Source organism: Bidens hawaiensis, unplaced genomic scaffold, assembly GCF_021521415.1.
Source record: "Bidens hawaiensis isolate Kalapana, Puna unplaced genomic scaffold, B.hawaiensis_p1.1 tig00020424_1, whole genome shotgun sequence".
Taxonomy (NCBI): domain Eukaryota; kingdom Viridiplantae; phylum Streptophyta; class Magnoliopsida; order Asterales; family Asteraceae; genus Bidens; species Bidens hawaiensis.
Window position 1 is genome coordinate 123,607 of NW_027493113.1, and position 7,745 is coordinate 131,351.

Below are 7,745 nucleotides of genomic sequence, written 5' to 3' on the forward strand. Positions count from 1 at the left end.
GGAGATTAACCGGAATGACGAGTTTAACGAACAAATCCTAAAAGGGAAGAAGTCTTGTATTAGAAAAGTTGTCTTGGAAGTATTTACATAAAAATAAATGATAAGAAATGTAAACAATTAAAGTTGAAGGTTTAAAATGTAAATATTTAAGGAATTATAATACTAGTCTTATTGGAACCCAAAATTAATCAATCCAATAACAATTAACAGATCTCAGATCTGTTTATAAGGGATTAATACCTTAACTATAGATCTAGCTCATAATTATCTTTGATTCAGTGTTGTATGTGTGTATGTATTATCAGTATGTATATAATAGTAATTGTATAATATTAGGATGAAGATTGAGAGAGAGAATCTAGACAGAGTTTCGTTAATTAGCTCTCAACACTTAAATTAAACGTGAACAGTGTTCACTATATATAGAAGATAGGTCTGATTCGCTAACATCCCCTAGCGAACCAGACGCTACTTCGTTACATACATAAATCAGACGAAACACTCCCTGATTCGTTAATATCCCCTAACGAATCAGGAGGGAATAAACTTAAGTCTTAGTTCGCCACACAAGATTAACGAACTAGTCATTACATTAGCGAACTAGACAATAACTTAATTAATTATTACATTAAATATAAAACAAAAACGTTAACGATAATTACAAAGACTCAAGACGCAAAACCGTGCACTAACAAGTCTTTTAAAAGTATAAGTTTGCTCGAAACCGGGTTAAAATATCTAGCCCTTAATATTTACTCAAATTAATAAGGTGGGTAAAATGCAAGAATGCAAGGCCCTTTATAATATAGATACTAAAACGGGTTTTAACGAATGTTCGGGTTGTTGGTTCGGATCTTGATAATTGGTCAAACCCAAAGTCAACTTCCCAAAATAATGAATGTTATGAGATAACTCAATAAAATTTAAGAAGACTTAACCAAGTATATAGTTCTATTGTTTTTAGAACTAACAACGTCCGTTAAGCGGGTGTTCGGTTTTTGTTGGTCTAAACTTTGTTATAAGATCAAGTTGGATTCAACATTTCAAGTACTTTAAGAAAATAATTAAATCAGTTTATAAAGTATTTTTAAAGAAATATACAAGTCTTGATAGCTAGAAACACACTTGTGTGTCTTAAGCGAGTGAAATTGGTTTAGTTCGGTTTCTATCTTGGAATAAGGTTAAGAATAGTTACCACATATAATAATTTATAAATGAAGATACTTAAGTTATACAACCAAAAAGTCAACTATAAAGTCTCTAAACGAAAGTTCTGTTTAAGGTTCGGATCTTGTTTCGGGTCAAGGCCGAGGTTAGATTCTACAAACCCATAACCATGGAACTCATAAAAATGATTTTAGAAACTTAAATCTAATATTAAACATGTTTATACAATTATTTAACAAACTAGTAAACTAAGTTCGGTTTACGGTTTAGAGCTATTTACGGTTAAACCGAAGCTAGTCTCTACAAACCCATAACTATAGAACTCCATACATATGATATACAAACTAAAATGAGCAGAAGTTAAGCAAGGTTAATAAGCATAAACAAGTTATATAATTATATATATATATATCAAGGACTACGTAAGTCCTCCATGAAGCCTTGCCTTACGAGGCCCGACACTCCACCAACCGAGACCGGAAAAGTGACCACAAAAGGTAACAAGGGGTGTATATTATATATATGTTGCAACAACAAGCTTGAATCATATGGAGTTAGTATAAAACAAAGGAAACTCTTGTTTGACTCTTGAAGGTCAAACAAGTAAGAATCTTGAAGGTTGGAGCTTAGAACTTAGGTTGTGAGTGTTTGGTGAGTATGAGCAGGTTCAAATGAGTGGTGAGGCTTAGTTTTATGAAGGATAAGGTGTTAGGGTTATCTATAAGGCTTCTTTAGAGATTTCCAAGCATTTTGATTGGTTTAGAGGGTCAAACATGTGATAAATAACAACAAAAACGGATTTGGTGACTACAGGTGTCAGGCCACGCTACACGACCAGCCTAGCATCCTTGGCCGCGCGACGCGGCGTTCTAGGGGGGTTGGGTTGGTCAAATCATCTTACGTGGTTCGTTTTGCGTCCGGAAGTTCGTTTTCGATGTAGTTTGAGCGTTTTAAACGCGTTTTCGAATCCGTAAAAGCGGTTTTTCAAATTGAACAAGCGGGAATGATTTAGTAACATAAAATCAATATTTTATATGTTTGAAATGTTCAGGATATAATCGGGTCGGTTTACAACATAAAAACAAATATAAGATAACCTGAAATTGATGAATGTCACATTGATAATATATCCATTACACCTCTTTTACAAGACACTGCTCCATCACAACATTGTTCCATCAAAACATATCTCTTTAGAATTTACTACTACTCTAACAAAGTTTCATTGTTGCTTAAACGTGGTCAGCTTCAGATTTCTTACTAAATTAATCCTCGCCAAGAGAAACTGCACCAACTTATATTATTAACTTGTTTCTCTTTTAGAATCTATTGGTCTTTAAATATTGACCCTAAGCATGCTAACTTCCTAAAGGTTTCTAAGGTCAGTGGGAGCAGACTTTATAATGACTTGACAAAAGTACAAGAGGCGGGGGGAAGAGAGTCATTAAATTTTACTATGAATTTAACTCCGATTACACCTCTTGTACACCATACTGTACCAACTCTTTCACACTTGGAATCCTGAAAATGATAGCAACCTAACCAAGAGCTAATTCATAAAACTAAAACTTCAAATAAACCCAATAATTAACTCAGTAGGTCATCTAGGTTTTAAAACCTACTAACTTTGATGATTATGTAACCTCTCTAACTAAAGTTGAAATGGATGTTGGAAAGTTTAATGATCATACCCCTTATAATTAAACCATTGGCATCAATAATAATTGACTCCATAAGTCAGGCTTACGTTTTGAGATTTGGTTAAATCACCTAAAGGTGTTCATAACTAAACTAAATCCTAACACAAACGTTAAGACACTAAGAAGCATAACTGATTATTAAAGGTTAGATTCAAGAGGGTATAAATTATCAAAGAATCTTATAACCTATATTAAAAAACATTTCTTTGAGGATCATCACTGTTCAAGTAGTTTATAATAGTTAAAGAGCTACGTTAGAAGAACATTAAAACAACTTTCTCTAATAATTGACTTACATATTTACATGCTCATAAAACAACCTGAAAGTTCTAAACTAAAGGTTAAAGAACACTTAGTCTGTAAGTCAATAAAATCCATGTATGGGTTAATGCAGACATCATAATGTGATGAAATATTATTACAATTATTTTCATCAAGAACCAAGTGGATTAATGTACCTACCTCAAGATGAGTGGGAGCAACTAAAAACATATTTGTCCTTATATAGATGACATTCTTTTGACAATATATGTTACATAAGTCAAAACATTTTTAACACATACTTTGATATGCAATCTCAAAGATATCCCTTACGTGATAGATATCATAACATTCTGAAATAGACCCGAATGGACGTTAGTTAGTTCCATAAGTTATGGGTCATTTCACATGTAACAAACAATATTGCTCTCCTTTCGAGGATAAAGGATCATTGAGATTATTTCCTTATGCTTCATTAAGTATGTCACACCCTCAAAATCCACTAACGGAGTTTTACCGTCAGAGGGTGTGAACTAACAGGATCGGAATCATTAGTTACAATCAAACCATAAAAACGTTTAAATGAAAATAAGTGCGGAAGCGTAAAAACCAAAAGATAAAAGTTGCGTCACGCAGGACGACTCAAAACCCCATAATAATAGTTTAAAATCAGGTTGCATAAACAAAAGCGTTTCAAACAATTCATGATCCTATACCGCGCGCCCGCCTCGGCTACCTGAGAATAACATACTAAAAGTGTCAACACGAGGTTGGTGAGTTCACAAGTTTATATAAAATAAAGCCTTTAGCGTTTGCATTCAGCGTTTTGCGTTTAGCGTTTTGCGTTAAGCGTTTCGCGTTACCAGATAGTGTTATGTCAATTATATATCTATAGGTAGCTAGCCTATAAAACAAGTATTACTAAGTGTTCGACACCGAAGCTGACTGTTTATCATTTGCCTTGCCACCAGGTCTATCCCGACCATGGTATGTGTTTAGCCAAGATTACACCCACTCGACCTCCAGTCGAGTTTAGCGTTGGGTGGGGTTTGTCAAACCCAGTAGTACTACTCAACAGTGACTCGCTATTATCCAATATTAAACGGTTCGATGTTATGAAGGACTTTAGTTGTTTCGTTTGCCACTTAGTCTTTACAAATGATATATAATCTAATAACAAAATTCAAAGCGTTTCGGAGTATGTATTCTCCCCCAAGTAAAAGCGTTTAAAAGAGAAAAAGGGGAAACGTGAAACTCACTGTTTGCGAAGAATTCCCAAAATAAATCATCAAAGGATGCGTGTCACGGAAAAAACTCTCTCTAGCGTTCTAAAACAACAAAGAGATTTTTCTAAGTGTCGGAACTATTATCGAGTCTCTAGACTCGGCACATAATACCTATGCACACAATATGTTTCGTGTTTCGTTTGTGAATCGTGTGTGACTTTAACAAGTACATTTGTGATGCATTACATGTGTGAGAAATTATTTACGTGTCATGTATTAATAATGTACATCACTAGGAATTACTCCCCGTGAGGGCAATTTGGTCAACACATAACAATTAACTAGCAATTATTCCCCTCAAGGGCAATTTGGTCAAAACACGACAATTAATTAGCAATTACCATGTTTCATGCAACTTTTACCAAATTCAGCAACTAGTTTCTTAGTGACAAAATTCTACTTGTAAAACTAGTCTATTCCACCGATCATAGCATCTCAATTAATTTACCAAAAATCATCACAAAAGAATACATGTATTAGGTTTCCATAACATATTTTATTTTATTTTTATTCCACATATGTTTCTCATAATGATCAAAACATTACAGCAAACTCATAACAGTCAAATTCATGCGCAACAGAATGTTATTTGAAATTCCCGTTTAACGAAAAATCCAACAAATGCAAGACCACTTGAGTTAGGTTCCTAACTCAACAAGTCAACTTCCAGAAATGGAACCAACCCAATTGGTCTCGTGGTTCATGAGATATAACATTTACAAAACAACCTAACAGCAGGTCTAACAACACAGCTTTGCACAACGCTTTTGTAAAATCATAAAGGTTAACTTTTACACGTCCAAAAATTGCAAATTTATATTCTTTAGAAACTAGACTCAACCTAGTTTACTTTAGTATGAATTATCTCAACCAATTTTCACATTCACACCCCGTTACAGTCAATTGAACATCAACAACACAATCTGTCCAGAAACTGTTTGCAACAAAACTCAACATATTAACCATCTATAGACCACAATTCATTCATATAACATTCTAGACACCATAATCACTATCCATGCACATCAATTACACATTACATACATGATTAGGGTTTTGCTTGAACTAAAATCAAAGAAACAAGCAATTAACATGCAATAACATCCATTCTAGTTATCAAATCAACAATCAATACATAATTAACCATCATCTAATCAAAACAAGTCATATGAACATTATATATATAATTTCCAGATTCTAGGGTTTATAGTTATACCTTCAAAAGCACAAAAATAAGCAAGAGGAAGGTAGAAGATGACTAGAATCGGGTGTAGGATGCTTTAATTGTGAAAAACAAGATCAAAAACCAAGAGATATGTGTGTGTGTGTGAGCCGATCCAAGGGAGAGCAAGGGGGGGCTGCCGTCAATTGTGAGGGAGAGGAGAGAAAGAGATTAGGGTTCTAGGTTAATATTAATAATAATAATCATGTTACATCTAGGTCCATCCACTTCCAAATGTTACTTTTCTAGCTTAATTAACTAGTTCTAGCACATTGAGTTAACGTTTATAACAATGTTATCACATAACACATAAGTCTAACACATAATTATCACATAATTATTGTTTTGACGTTTTTCATTTATTCACCAATTGTTTGCGTCAACTCGTTTGCGTTTCGGTGCAATTCCCAAAAGACTACACATGTAGTAAGTGTCAAGCGTCATTTAAACCCTAGTTTAAATGTAATGAGGTGTGCGTTATAGGTTCAGTGATCTAAAGTTTGAATTGACGGAGTTGAGTTAACGGAGTTAACATGAAATTGACGATTGTCACATCATTCCTATGTTAGAGAATTTTCGTCCCGAAAATTTGAGTCAAGTCGTGATGAGTGTCTGAAAAAGTAAGAAAAATTTTCAGTTTGTCATATCATCCCCTAGTAGAAAGAAATTTCGTCCCGAAATTTAATTCATACCTCCGGTGATTTCTGACGGTTTGCCTGGTTTCGCGGTTTTCGGTGTTTGGTCAGCCCTTCAAAAAGGTGAGGATACTTTTTCATCATTTGATCCTCGCGTTCCCACGTGAACTCCGGTCCACGTCTTGAGTTCCAACGAACCTTAACGATTGGAATTTTGCTGTGCTTGAGTGTTTTGGTTTCCCAATCCAAAACTTCAACCGGTTCTTCAATGAAGCGTAGCTGTTCATCAACTTGCAGTTCGTCCAAAGGGACTACTTGGGTTTCATCTGATAGGTATTTCTTCAAATTGGATACGTGAAAAACATTGTGTACACTGCTGAGTTCCGTTGGTAAGTCCAGACGGTACGCCACCGGACCAACGCGTTCCGTTATCCGGTAAGGACCAACATATTGTGGGTTGAGTTTGTTTCGCTTTCCAAAGCGAACCACACCTTTCCAAGGTGAGACTTTGAGTAACACTTGATCGTTCACTTGAAATTCGAGAGGTTTTCGGCGCTTGTCGGCGTAACTCTTTTGACGATCTCGTGCTGCTGCCATGCGGTTTCGGATTTGAACAATCTTTTCCGAGGTTTCGAGTACCAGTTCTGGACCAGTGATTTGGCTGTCACCCACCTCTGCCCAGCAGAGAGGTGATCGACACTTCCGTCCGTACAGCGCTTCAAACGTCGCTGCTTTAATACTTGCGTGGTAGCTGTTATTATAAGAAAACTCTACCAAAGGTAAGTGAGGTTCCCAACTTTTTCCGAAATCCAATACGCATGCACGCAACATGTCCTCTAAGGTCTGAATAGTTCGTTCACTTTGTCCATCCATCTGAGGATGGTATGCTGTGCTCATATCAAGACGGGTGCCTAGTGCGTTTTGTAGTGACTTCCAAAAGTGCGAAGTGAAACGGGAATCTCGATCAGAAATAATTGAGACAGGCACTCCGTGTCTAGACACTACTTCCTTCATGTAGACGCGAATAAGTCTTTCCATTTTGTCCGATTCCTTAATCGCTAAAAAGTGTGCCGACTTAGTCAACCGGTCAACGATCACCCAGATGGTATCGCATCCCGTCGGTGTCTTAGGTAAACCCGTGACAAAATCCATTGAGATGTGTTCCCATTTCCACATTGGAAGTTCCGGTTGTTGCAGCAAACCAGATGGTTTCTGATATTCTATTTTGACTCTGGCACAAGTCAAGCATTTGCTCACGTAGGTAGCAATGTCGGCTTTCATATTTGGCCACCAGTAAAGTGCCTTTAAGTCATGATACATTTTATCTGAGCCAGGGTGGATAGAATATCGGGACTTGTGTGCTTCGTCCATCACCAGAGTTCTCAACTCTCCGTACCGTGGAACCCAAATCCGGTTCTCAAAATATCGAACCCCGTCCGATCTGGTTTCAAGTTGCTTGTTCATGCCCCGCATG